Source organism: Pelobates fuscus, chromosome 12 (assembly GCF_036172605.1).
Source record: "Pelobates fuscus isolate aPelFus1 chromosome 12, aPelFus1.pri, whole genome shotgun sequence".
NCBI classification, from domain to species: Eukaryota; Metazoa; Chordata; class Amphibia; order Anura; family Pelobatidae; genus Pelobates; species Pelobates fuscus.
The window spans coordinates 9,092,232-9,105,790 of NC_086328.1; the positions used below are offsets into that span (position 1 = coordinate 9,092,232).

The following is a 13,559-nucleotide window of genomic DNA, read 5'->3' on the forward strand; positions in this document are numbered from 1 at the left end:
TAAAGCCTTTTTTTTCTTTGACATTCTTTATTTTTGACTGGCATTAGCTTGGACATGAATAGGCATTGGCAAATGAGTTTTAAACATGAAACATGGTTATAGCAGTGTTTTGTCAAGATGTGCTGGCCTTTTTTTTTTTTTTTTGTAGTTAGGAAATTATAATATCAAACACGTGAGAAACTGACACAATGTGAACATAAAAAAGTAATTCTGATCCCAACACTTTCATGGACAGTCCCCCCGTCAGACGGACTATGGGAGAACTTAGCTTAAGCGTGTTTAGACTTTTGTCATATAGAAAGGAAAAAAAATTGCAAATAAATCAAACATATGAAGACTTGCAATAAAAGAACATTGACCGGCATAATGCCAGTCACGTGGGCGTATCGCAAGTCTGTAAGGAGGTCAGTCTCGGCACGAAGGGTCCACGGACCATAATGGTTGGTTCCTTGCTTGTATGGGCCCGTTTGGCAGCCCCATCTCTTGAAGCATAGGAGGTGCCTCGTAAGGGTGAGTAATATGATAGGTCTTGCCGTCTTTCTCCACCGAGAGCCTACAAGGGCCCCATTTGTATGGGATCTTGTGCTTCCGGAGCGGTTGAGTGGTCTGTTGGAGAGACTGCCGCCACCTGATGGTGTGTCTAGACAAATCCTTGTTGAACCCGAGTTGACATCCTTCAAAGGACACATATGGGCCTCCCTGGCTGCACCCATATGTGCCTTCCTATCAGCGTCCTGTACCAATTTGATCAGGACATCCTGTGTGGCATCTGGAGGTGCCTTTGGTAACCTATGGAGGTGGAAGCAGCCATCCCGGAAACCATCTTAGCTTGCTTATGCAGCAGGAGTGTAGATATGAGCCTTCTTATATTATGTGGTTGTTCCTCATTGGGGATGGTGTCTGGTACTCCCTGAACTATAAATTCCTTAGACCTATCCTCCATGTTTGCCATACGGTTGGTCAGGTCTGAGCAGCGGTTCTGTAGGGTATAAAAAGCTGCACCTGTGGCTGTTTGAGCAATTTTCCTAGCAGCCTGTGTCCGCAATGTCCCGATATCGTGGGACCCGGAGCCCAGATCGGCCCGGTGCTCGCTTGCTTTCTTTCCCATCTGTCTCAGAGATAGCTGGGTCGCGGATGGAATCACAGGTTAGCGATATCAGCTTTTAAAAAGCGCTGGTAGGTATAGTGCAGAGCGGAGCTCTGGCAGCACGCGTCCGTCTCGATCGGGTACTGGCTCCACCCCTGCAATAAAGCTTTTTAATCAGAAAGTCCTGATTTTTATTTGTTTTTATTCTTTAATTTTTTACATTTTTATAGTTTTATAGCTCTTTATTTTTGTTGTGCGAGCAATTACAACATGTAAAGCCACGACAGCTACAACAAGCCTAATAAGAATAATACAGAACACCAGCATGGCATATACAGTGATAGCACAACTTTTTTAAAATAAGTTCGGATCAGGCTATAACATCAAATTTGTAAAGTATGAGGAACGTAATTTCAAACTGCATAACTAGCATTGGCATAGTTATATTAAAACTATTGCCTTTATTTAGGTAGAGGTATGGAGTGCTTTAGCATATTACAGAGATTAATACCAAGTTAGAACAATGCCCCCTAAGAGGTAGTGTGGCGATAATAAAAATAAAAACAAAAACCGCATTGATGGGCCATGTGGGTGCTTGTGAGGCGGTGTAGTAGGTAGGGTCTAACACATAGCTTAGGCTACTGTAAGCTAAAAGCTGTACTGAGTTTACTGACATGGGACCTAGTGCAGAGTAGCTAACCGCTCCCTAATGATAACTAAAGTATGAAATGGCAGTATAGGAGCTGGGGGGTAGGTGATAATAGTGGAGCCAGGATATCCAGGTTATTCCCGGTATTAGCCAATGGAGGCCGCAGGGTAAGAGGTCGTGTTGTGAGAGGAAACTGGGGTTAAAACCTGTAACGGCACCCCGGGCATAAAAAGGGGTTAAAAGCTGTTTAGTATATCTTCCCTTCCAGAGACACCGGCACAGCTACTGTAGACACCAATACACCGAACCGGAGAAGCAAATGAATGCCTTCAAACATACGAATGCTGTAAACGGCAGAATAGGAAAAACCATACGAATAGGTTTACACTCCTAGCAGTCAAACTGGAACAGCATACAATAAATCCCCCCAAGAACGAGACAAGGCTCCATTTTGAGGGTCAAGCAGGAACAGACAGAGCTGTGGGTTTATTGTTCTTATATACACATTAGTACCACCCACAGGGTTTTGGAAAACAACCAATAAACACGTACAATACACTCACACACAAAATCCTCCCCTCTCCCTGTGATACAATTACCTTACACAGTTTCCCACATTATTCATTACTTTAAAAGTATGCATCACATTCACATAAAACTTACATTTTCAGAATCGGCATACTCCAAACATATGTCTAAATCATCCACGTTGGTCCATTGGTTCAAAAGATAGATCGAAGTCCTTTGTGACCAAAGGAAGCATGGCTTTTCTGCCCAAAGCCAGTTCCACAGAGTCTTCTATCCTGGAGATAATTGAGAAGTAATCCAATTATTTCCAAGGACAGAGGCAAAACTCCATTAAGCACATGGCAGTGAAAAGACAGTAAAATACAATAAAATACACAAGGTTACATTTATTACATAAAATACAGACATGCAACATATCCCCAGATAGCTTAGGTCTGAGCGCACCTTATTACTGAATGGCGCTCAGACCACGCACATATACAGTTCAATTGCCATGGAGCCAAAGTATTTTATTACACGAATAGGCTCCATGGCATAGCTATCTGGGCTAAATGAGTTAATTCAGTAAATCCGAGAATCTACCGAACGCCAGAGCAGAAATACATTAATAGACCTTTATGCATAGGAAAATAAAGTATTTAAATGCCGGTCCATAGTCAAAAGGCAGCAGGCAGGCAACCAGGCTCCTCCAATGCACAGTGGCGAGGTTGGTCTCGTCACAAAACCCAACACAAATAAGTATAAAAAGAAACATGAAAAACAAAGGCAGATGGTTCAGGTGGTCTTTAACAAATGGGACAATGTGGGCTGGGTCCCAGGCTGTGGTCATAGATGGAGTAATAAGTCCCCATAGCTGCCAGGACAGTGTCCATCTCAACGATGTCCGCCACATTGTAGTCGATGCCCTGGTGCTGTATGAGGTGTAAATGTGTTGATCCCCAAGAATATTTCACCACTTTGGCTGTTGGTGCCGAAGTTAGCGGTCGAAGGGACTTTCACCATTGTAGGGTAATGCGAGAAAGGTCGGAAGAAAATGACCGCTCCATGTCTTGAAATCAGTAGGGGTTCTTTCCCTTGGTGGCACTGATAAAGGCAGTCTTGTCTTGCCCGCTTTGAGACTTGACCAGTAGGTCACATGTAGCTGATCTGTGAGCAGAGGTGGCTTGGGTAGGCAAAACATTTCGTCAAGCTGTATCCCTTTCGCTTGCTTAGGAGGTAAGAGAGCTACAAGTTGTCTGCAAAGGAAATAGGGCTGTTCAGCTGGGGACACTCTGTCACGCCACTGATTTTTACATACTTCCACCGCCTCCTGTCCTCCATGGCAGCTAGTTGGTGGGTGAGGGTAGTGTGAGCTGAGGTAAGGTCACTGACCTGCTTCTGGAGCTCTATCACCTGTTCTGTGTGCAGTTGTGAGGTCTGCTCCATGGCTGTGAGATGAACGGTGAACCCCTTTACATCTTCCCTCTGGGAGATCTCTGCAGAAAGCATCTGGCGTAGGTCTGACCGGAGATTGGTAAGTATCTCCGTGGTGACTGGGAGGCCCATAGTTGGCTTAGCAGACCTGGCAGAGGCCCTTTATACCCCAGAGTCTCAGGACTGTGAAGTGGTATGTCGTCCAAGCTGTCAGCTTCCATGTGGCCTCTACAGCAGGTTGCCTATGTCCGCTGAATACCAGGGGGCGATCCGGATGAGGCTTTGTGGTTTTCCTCCCCATCGGTACAGGGGTGCCTACGGATAGTCTGTAGTGCATTAAGTCGCCATATGGGGATAAATTTGGTGCTGGTTAGGGCTCCAAACCTCTGAGAGCAGCAAGCATGCGACTGATCAGCTGGCCCCGCCCCATATGATTATTTTGTATTTATATACGTGTGTGTATATATATAAAAGATATATTTTTCAGAGCATAAAATCATTTTAAAATATACCTTTTGTAGGAGATTTTTAATCTTGGCAAACGATATTTTACATCTTTCTATTTATTTTTTGAAGTGCGAATCAATGCAACTGTTGATGTGTTGCTAATTGGCTCAGTATGTATGGGGATATTAATATATTTATTAGCAGTATGTTACCTGTTCTGTAACAGTAATTTTTGGTATTAAGAATTTATATTGGTTTCAAGCACAGTTTTCCTAAATTATGTTCTCCAAGGAATGTTTAACAGCTGCTATGATTTTACGATATAGGTTTGTTTTCTACAAAGATTGCTTTTTCTTTTTTTCAATCCTAGTTACAGGAATTGTTTTGGTCTCCTTTGGTTTTTCATTTTACAAAGTGCAGATTTCAATAGATATTGACACTTTTGGAAATTAACCTTATTACACCTCCCCTGGCTGTCAATCAGTCAACTGTCCCTGTTACTTCCTGGTTTTGGTTAGCTCAGTGGAGATAACCTCGACAGGCAGCAATTGGCCAGAACACGTACCTTGCAATTACTTCTCATTGAGCTGCATTGTAAAGTCTGTGACTGGACAGCCACAAAGTCTGGGCGGGGTTAGAAGGGGAGGACTTGCGAAGGCTGAAGACAAGAGATCTGCAGCTTTTGTAAACCGTTTTTAGATCTATCCCCAATGAACAAAATGCATAATTACATGCGCAGGCGTTTTCGTTGTCTTCAAAACAGGTTTCTTATTTTTTGTAAATAGTCTCCACATGCTAAGACCCTTGTGTAATTTAATTCATGCTGTGAAACAGGAGGGTTTTTTTTAGATACAAAATCTACAAGGTGAATCTGTATGGATAGTCACCCAGTGAAACGGTGCAGTCCCCATTATTGATGAAAATTAAACATGTACTGTTGTGCATCACCTGCACATCACAAGTCAGACTGTGCTAGAAGCCTGTTTTGGCAAAGAATGTGAGAAATCACGTTTCCACTTTTATAAATGTATCTTATAAACATACTATGCTTTTGACTATTTTGTTACATAATTTCTACAAAGTTTTAATAAAATAATTATAACTATAATTAATAATAATTATATTTTATAAAATAATAACAGTTTCTTGTAATTAGCCCCGGCACGCTTTGTGGTGCGTGTTATCTTCGCCTGTGCGGTTTCCAATACAGCTGAACGGCAGGATGGAGAAATCATTTAATTTCACAGCTTTATTGTAAAGCGGAGAATGGAATACGAGAATCATTGTGAAATCAGCTCATTTTCTGACAAAAGGGAACAGCCTTTGATCTAAGCATGAGGGAACTGAAGAAAATGGCACGCAGAAACACAGCTGTCCTGTGACAGGGGACAAGGTGGCATATTACTCTTTTCTCTCCTCGAGCCAAAGTGTTTCTTGGTCTGTAGTCTTTTGACCTGTGCGAGGCTGCTTGTCCTCACGGTTACTTTATAGCAGAATCTGCTGTCAGCGTGGAACTGAATCTCACAGCAAGCCCCTGGCCAGACATCTGCTTTCTTAAAACTTGTCTCATGAAAAATGCATGCAGTACTAAAAAAAAATGTATGCGCCTTCGCTTCCGTACTCGTATATATCTTCTACGGTGCCTCGATTCTTAAAGTATGGCACAGTTGCCAATTAGCTCCTCTGTCAGAGATCTATGAAATGATTCACCAAGGCAGCGGAAACAGCCAGGCCCCCATTTAATGGACTTGGCACACGGGTCATTTGACGCTTGCTGTATTGTACAGTTAATACCATTAATTGTTTGACATCCCAGAAAAAAATAATAATCTCTAAATAAACAGGTTTTTGGCCTATTTAGGTTTAACACTATTGGGGAAGGAGGTTTGGTAACGGAGACTAGAAAGTAAGGAGATGACAGTAAAATGATGCCCTTTTTTATCGAAACTTGGTACCAAATAAAGGTGGTAGCCACAAGGGGCAGCCAAACACTCTATAATGCCCTCACTGCAACAATGTTATAAGAGACTCCATAAATTAATGATCAACTATTCTTTTAAGTGATTCTGTAATGCTGGTCATTGCAAACTTCAATATTTTTCTTGGTACAAAGGGAGCATAAAACGAAAGGCCCAGCAGTGGCGAAATGTAGGTGGGTCAAAACCTTTTAGCACAGACACCTATTTTTTTTGTGGGAGAGAGGATTTGGCCAATATGTTGTGTAATCTGCTGTTAAATCAAAAACTTCTAAATTAAACCTTAGTGTTTTCTGGGTGATGTGGTATTGAAGTTACCAAAATTTGTATAAATGACTTGTTACTGAACATTGAACTACTGAACGATTTCAAACCTCAGCTGCAACGTGTATTGGAGCCTTTTTAGAGCAATACTGCTTAATTTATTGGAATTTTTAATATTCACTGGTTGTGGTTGTGGTGGTAAGGCTGGCTCATTTGCCAACGGTAGAGAAATATACTGCGCACTATGTAACAGGCACTAAAAGATGGCGATTCTGTGCATTTATGGAACAGATGCCTGCACTTATCCCTGTGTTTCCATGCAGTAAATAAAGCGCTGTGCTTGGGTTTTAAAACGTGAGGACATAATGAGTTGCTTGCTATCTGCCAGTAACGTAGGTGATGCGCCAAGGTCACTCCAGCTAGTCTGATCCTCTTCTGCTGAAATCTTATCTGCTTTTCGAGACCCTGCAGGGCGAATGCTCGGATACTGATATGGCAGCAAGGTGCGAATACAATTTATCTAAAATACTTCAGAACTTTCTGAAGCTTGCTCACTCACAAACATTCTCACAGGATATGTGTAGAAATGAGAGAGATATCCTGCTTGTTTTTTTGTTTTTTTTTGAGAAATGCTTTCCTATAGACAGTTTGAATGCGCGTGCGGCTCTTGCCGCGCATGCGCATTCCGCTCCACTCGGGAGCTGACGTCTGTAGGTTTTAACCCCTTCAGCGCCACGGGCGGGGGGACCCTGAGGGTAAGGGCACCCTCAGGGCACTATAGTGTCAGGAAAACCGCCCTGACACTATAGTGATCCTTTAATTTTAGTAGTGTTAGTGGCGGTGTGGCCAGGGGCGAGGTTGTTCTGGTTAAGGCGTGGCTGTTCTGGATGGTGTGTGGTTGTTCTCTGTGGGGGGAGTGGCCAGGGGCTGGCTGTTCAGAGAAAATTTTGGTGACTTAATAACAATTTTTTTTTTATTTTTTTTTTGACAATCTTTGTTTTTATTGAGGCCTATAGTAAAACAATACAGAAAGTAAAGCAAGGAGTTAGTGCACATAGATCACATGGTGTGTAAAACATAAAGATAGCAAGGTCACTGCTGGAACTCCTGCGAATAACAGCCTCTATTTTACAAGTTTCAACAGAGTATTATTAAAGGAACACTATAGTCACCTAAATTACTTTAGCTAAATAAAGCAGTTTTAGTGTATAGATCATTCCCCTGCAATTTCACTGCTCAATTAACTGTCATTTAGGAGTTAAATCACTTTGTTTCTGTTTGTGCAGCCCTAGCCACACCTCCCATGGCTATGAATGACAGAGCCCGCATGAAAAAAAACTGGTTTCACTTTCAAACAGATGTAATTTACCTTAAATAATTGTATCTCAATCTCTAAATTGAACTTTAATCACATACAGGAGGCTCTTGCAGGGTCTAGCAAGCTATTAACATAGCAGGGGATAAGAAAATCTTAATTAAACAGAACTTGCAATAAAGAAAGCCTAAATAGGGCTCTCTTTACAGGAAGTGTTTATGGAAGGCTGTGCAAGTCACATGCAGGGAGGTGTGACTAGGGTTCATAAACAAAGGGATTTAACTCCTAAATGGCAGAGGATTGAGCAGTGAGGCTGCAGGGGCATGTTCTATACACCAAAACTGCTTCATTAAGCTAAAGTTGTTCTGGTGACTATAGTGTCCCTTTAAGGTGTAAGCTCACTTGCCATGTCAAGGTAAGCCTCTTAGGTGGGTTCTACACTAACAATTCCCCTTGCTGTCTTTAGCTAATGGTAAATCTCGGAGACAAAGAGGGTTTTATTTTTTTTTCTAAACCCCTTATTAACCCTTAATAGGGAACAAATTGCATGGTCGGCAGCATTTAACATGGCTGTGTAATACAAAATCAAGCACTGCACTCAAACGCCCACTTCTCCTGGGCGGCAGCAATGACTATAGTACACATCAGCCCCAATACATACAATAACAACCAAAGAAAAAAGTTACCTGCGCTCTATGCCAAATCCCTGTGCATATTTAAATAACACCCATTGTACAGCACTGCGGAATCTGACACTATATAAATAAATGGAGGGTTTAATTTTTTTTTTGTATCATGCCAATGGCCGTTCAAGGGGGAGTTTGAGCGGAGGCCTTCATTTTGTATGTTTCCAGATGCACACGGTACGTATCTGCAAGTGAGCTGGCCAATCAAATGGAATAGGCAAAGGCCACAATATGGGTCCAAGCAACAAACATGCATATAGCAAAATATGGGGGGTGATTGGCAGGTTTATAAACGGTAGCCTTTACCCCCATGTCGTTTACTGAGCAACGCTTTAATGTTCTCACCAGCTCTCATTGACTTTGTGACACCATGCATAAACATGCAAACATGACAATTCAGCTCCTCGCCAAATATGTCCTGTCCTGCTGCTGATAGACTTCAGTTCTCATCAATTCAACGACTGATTGAGGATGATGAGGCTTTTATTCCTACAGTGTGTGCACTCATTGCATGCGCGAACCTTCTGTTTTTTAAAATTTATTTTTGAAAGTCCCCTTTTGGCTTGAATCCAGCGTGATTTCCAGGTGTTTGTAGCTTATTTATTACATGGGGCATTTCTTTTTACTAAAACATAACGATTTGAATAATCCGGAGCGACTCCTGGTGCAATGCACCACGCTAATGGACTGGCTTCTCTACAGAGTATAATTATTGGGAATCCCCAGTCCCTCAACAACCTTGTTTAGACAGATGTTCATCTTCGACATCTCGCTGTATATGGCTGCGCAGTTTGGATTCGGGAACCGTTTAATTTATATTTTATGATTTCTTCCACACTGTTTGTTTGCTGATTAAAAAATGCCAGACTTCTAAAGCAAAAAAAGCCTTAAATCATTTGTTCCCTTATGCTCAGGGTTTCTATAAATTATGACTAGTACAGCTTCATAATATTAACCCAATGATGCTGCTTTACCTGCAGCGATCAGGCGTGGGGCGAACCGTGCTTTACTATGTCGATATCTGCCCCCTCGTTAGCCTGCTTGACCCTCCAGCACTGCGTTATAGCAGGAGAAGATGGAAGTTTTAACAAGCTGTAAAGAGACATTTGGGATTATCTAATCGCAATTGTGGAGGAAATCTCCGTTCATGGAGCAATCACTATGGAAACTGAATGTTCCGGCAGACTGAATCACTTTTAGAACTTTGTTCGTCTAAAGCTTTGGAACTGTTGCAGCTAGAAGTGTTTGTCTGCTACCACACAACAGCTTATGTAAACAAATCTATCTATACATAAAATATAAAACAAAGTGCATATTTATGGTAAATCAATTGCACCAATACAGGATAGAAGAAGCAACGGTCTGTTTGTTTCTTTTTGTTTTTTCTCTTTTCCCAGACTACCCTTAATCCTACCCTGTGGGGTCCAGTGCCCCCCTCTTGGTTAAAAACACCAACAGTGCTAATAGAGAGAGAGAGAGCTCATTTTAATTACAGGGTACAACCAGCAAGCGGAGGAACATGAAAGGGGGTGTCACTGATTCATTAACTGTAAATATTTGCAGTATGATTCGTTAAGAATTTTTTTTATATTTTTATATATTTTTTGGGCAGTTTTTAAGTTTTAATAAACATAGAAACAGGTCTTGGTGATTTTTTTTTTTTTTTTTTTAAAGATAGAAAGTGGAATTATCTTATTGGGGGTAAAACAAGTGTATTTAACAAGAATTAATGATCTGTTTAAGAATTCTCTTTGGATAGCGATAGATTTAGTTAAGCTTGCAGATAGAATGGCAGTCAGGCATGTCGTTGGCTGGGCTCCTCGTACTGAGCACTGGGGACTCTCTACCTGTCACAAAGTGGCAGATGTTTTTGGCAGGGCATTGTAGAGGGCATCATGGATATAGAATCTAAAAAACAAACCTGGTCTAAGACAGGGATCACAGAAACTGCCGCATCGTAAGCGATGGACAAAAAAAGTCTTTAAACAAGATAAATGTATAAAATATATATATTAGTATTTTATTTATTTTTTGCGGGTGTTTTGGGCATTTTTTTATTTATTTTTTAGCTTTATGTTGATAAACGTGCCCAGCAGAGAAGCAGCAAATTCTAATAAAAAACAATTTCTACAATAACTACATATTTAGGGCAGCAGTAGTGTGTGATGTATTAAGCTAATTAGCATTTTATTACCCATGATGCCTAGCTTTTGGCGGTAATTGTGCTGTGTGGATGGTATTGGAATTCAGTTTATAGAATGTGACTCGCTAAAAGTATTTTTCCTTATAGGGTTTGAAGCGGTCCGTACAATGATTAGTTTCCTGCCACAGAGTGACCATGACAAATGACTGTATCTTTCACTGTGATTCCAACCAGTCAGCGCTGCGTGCGTTACTGTCTCACTGTGTTAGTCTCAAACCTCTGTTACAATTTAGCACTCCTGCCGGCATCTATCAACATGGGGCTAGCTACTGATTGATCAGGGATTATTGGGAAGACCTTACTACCATTTAAAGGGGCTCTGTGTGCATCACATCATTGCCTTGTTATAATCTACAAATTATTTTATCTGTGCACCAGGCTGGCTCTAAGCTAGTTTACACCACTCCCAGTATCCCCTCTGATATGTCCCTGAATGCTTTGGTTTTGGGACAGACTGGAGAACATGCCAAATGAGGCCGAACTGTACATGGTGCTTTTCTGTGCCATGATTTAGATTATTTTTTTTTTTACTTTTATTATATCTACTAAATGTATAAATGTGTTTGCTATTTTACTAGTAAAGACTATTCACTGCTGTCTACGGTTTTGGCTTCAGGACTCTGACAACACAGCGTCTCCCCACTGTGATAAGGTGTAAGACTTGTGCACAGCAAGAAAATTTGACCCAGCCAAACCATTTTTTGGGGGGCACCTGAATTTCGGCTTTTTGGCTTGGCAGAATTTCAGAGCCGAGATTCCGATTTGGGAAGCAAATCAGCAGAAAAAAAAATGGCATTTAAATTGGCAAATCGATAAACGTATAAGTTAAATACATAATATATTATGCATATATTTCCCAGTATAGTTATATTAGCATTTTCCCATTCTTTGGGAGTGAAAGAAACAAACAGAACGAAAACAGGAGAAGCCGTACATTTTTTAGGAAAAAATCTATATAGATTATGTATTTATCAACAATATATTATATAAATATTGATTAATTTATTGGTACAGCCCTCCCTTGCTCATTTCTGTGATGAATAGTCAAAACGTATTGACCGTTCCCTAGTTATCAATCATCTCTTGATTTCAGATAATCTTTAAAAATGGAATGGGGGTCGGAATCAGACCCTTGATTGAGATTTACCTGATATTTCTAACCTTGCTTGCAAAAAGAGGTTTGTTTCCTCAAACTCTTCATTTGATGATTTTTTTTTTTTTATTTTGTGACATTGCGGTCTTAAAATATTATTACACGTTTTGAAGAGTTTTGATGGAGGGAAACTCTGCTGCTAGGAGTTAGAATGTAGCACACAATTTAGATTTGTGTCCAAAATATTGGCTCCACCTGGTCGACCTCTATAGTGGCATCCAGCAGATACAATTAGATTTCTAATGTGTGGACAGCTGGGTTCTGGGGCATTTGATTACGTTCCAGTCTGCAGAGACCTCCGATGGACCTTTCATGGTAAAACATTCTTCCCGCTGGCATGTTTCTCCTGCCCAACAAAAATACACAAACTTTTTTCCTGCCAGTCACATAAACTCTTGTACCAAAGAGAAAGATTTGTAATTGTGTACCAGCTGCAGGCCTTTCCTTGGGAAATAATAAAATTGAAAGCACAATCTGATTTATACTGCCCATCTCAAAGGGCAGCCAGGGTGCTTATCTCTTCCAGGCTGCGGACATATATCTTGATGGTTTTTGTTCTTTAAGTAATTAAAGTTCCTGTTTGCTCGAAGAAATCATTTTTAATAAATGCTCTGAATGTGATGTTTTAAATCTTTGTAAGGGGTGATTTTATCCTTTTAAACCACAGGTTCCTAACCAGTGGTACATGTATCCCAGGGGGTATGCCAAAAGCTGGCCACCTTAGGGCCCCGGGAGGTGTCCGTCTGTGCATATATGCAGAGTAGGCATCTTACCCAGATGGCAGGAGCCTGCTCTGCCCGAATGTGCTGTGTCCAGAAAGGGGAATGAAGGGGGGGTGGCACTGCTCCCTCGTACGCCTTGCCATGATGCCGGGATGTCCCCTTGGCTCAGGCATCAATAAACAGGGCATGAGGGAGCAGGGTAGGAAGAGCACGAAGATTATACAAGCCCCAAAGGGGACCCCCAGAAAATGATCCCCACTAAACCCCAGGAAAAGATCCCATCCAGCTCTCCTAAAGGTATGGAGGCTGACTGGACTTTAATAAAAAATAATATATAAATAATCATTTGTTAGTGTGTTGGAGAATGTGTAAGTATCGGTCAGTGAATGTGTGACGACCTTTGTGTATCAAATCAGTGAGTATGTCAGTATCCTCTGTGTGTGAATGTCTGTCAGTGTGTATCAAATCAGTGAGTGTGTCAGTATCCTCTGTGTGTGAATGTGTCTGTCAGTGTGTGTCAAATCAGTGAGTGTCAGTGTTCATGTCCTGTGTGTGAATGTGTGTCCTCTTTGTGTAATTGTGTGTTTCAGTGTCCTCTGAGTGTAAATGTGTGCCAATGTTTGTAACGACTATGCGTGTAATATATGTTCATGTTCATATGTGCGTACATTAACAAGGTAGCCTGCATTGCCGCAAAGGCAGGCACAATATCAACAGAATATAACATAGGTATGGCATTGAGATTGCAGCACAATTTTTATATATAATAAGAATTACTGAAATGTATAGAGACAGAAGAAGACTTGGCACAGTTTATGCATTAAGATCTATGTGTCAGGAGAGGTGGACGAAAGGTAAAAAAGCAAGCAGTGTCTAAGCCTGACTCCTACTGCTTGGCAATGCCCTATTTTCTTTTGAGAGGTAATGTAAGAAAATAAGCTAGACACAACATATGAACAGAGTTTAACTAAAAATGCTAAGACTGTTTCAACAAGAAAAGATTTCGTTTGGGATCCAGAATCTCGGGATCGCCTGGCAGCCAAGCCTTTTCCTATGCTGGGCTAGCCGGGGGAGTCTGATGGTAGGTAGCTGCTCTTACTGGAGGTTTTCAGCCAG

At 41.3% G+C, this 13,559-nt stretch overlaps 1 protein-coding gene across 1 annotated transcript in view; it reads left to right on the forward strand.

The window, feature by feature from the left end:
- LOC134578611 (DNA topoisomerase I, mitochondrial-like) overlaps positions 1-13,559 on the forward strand; it is a 93,796-nt gene that overhangs the window by 34,016 nt on the left and 46,221 nt on the right. The window lies entirely within an intron of this gene.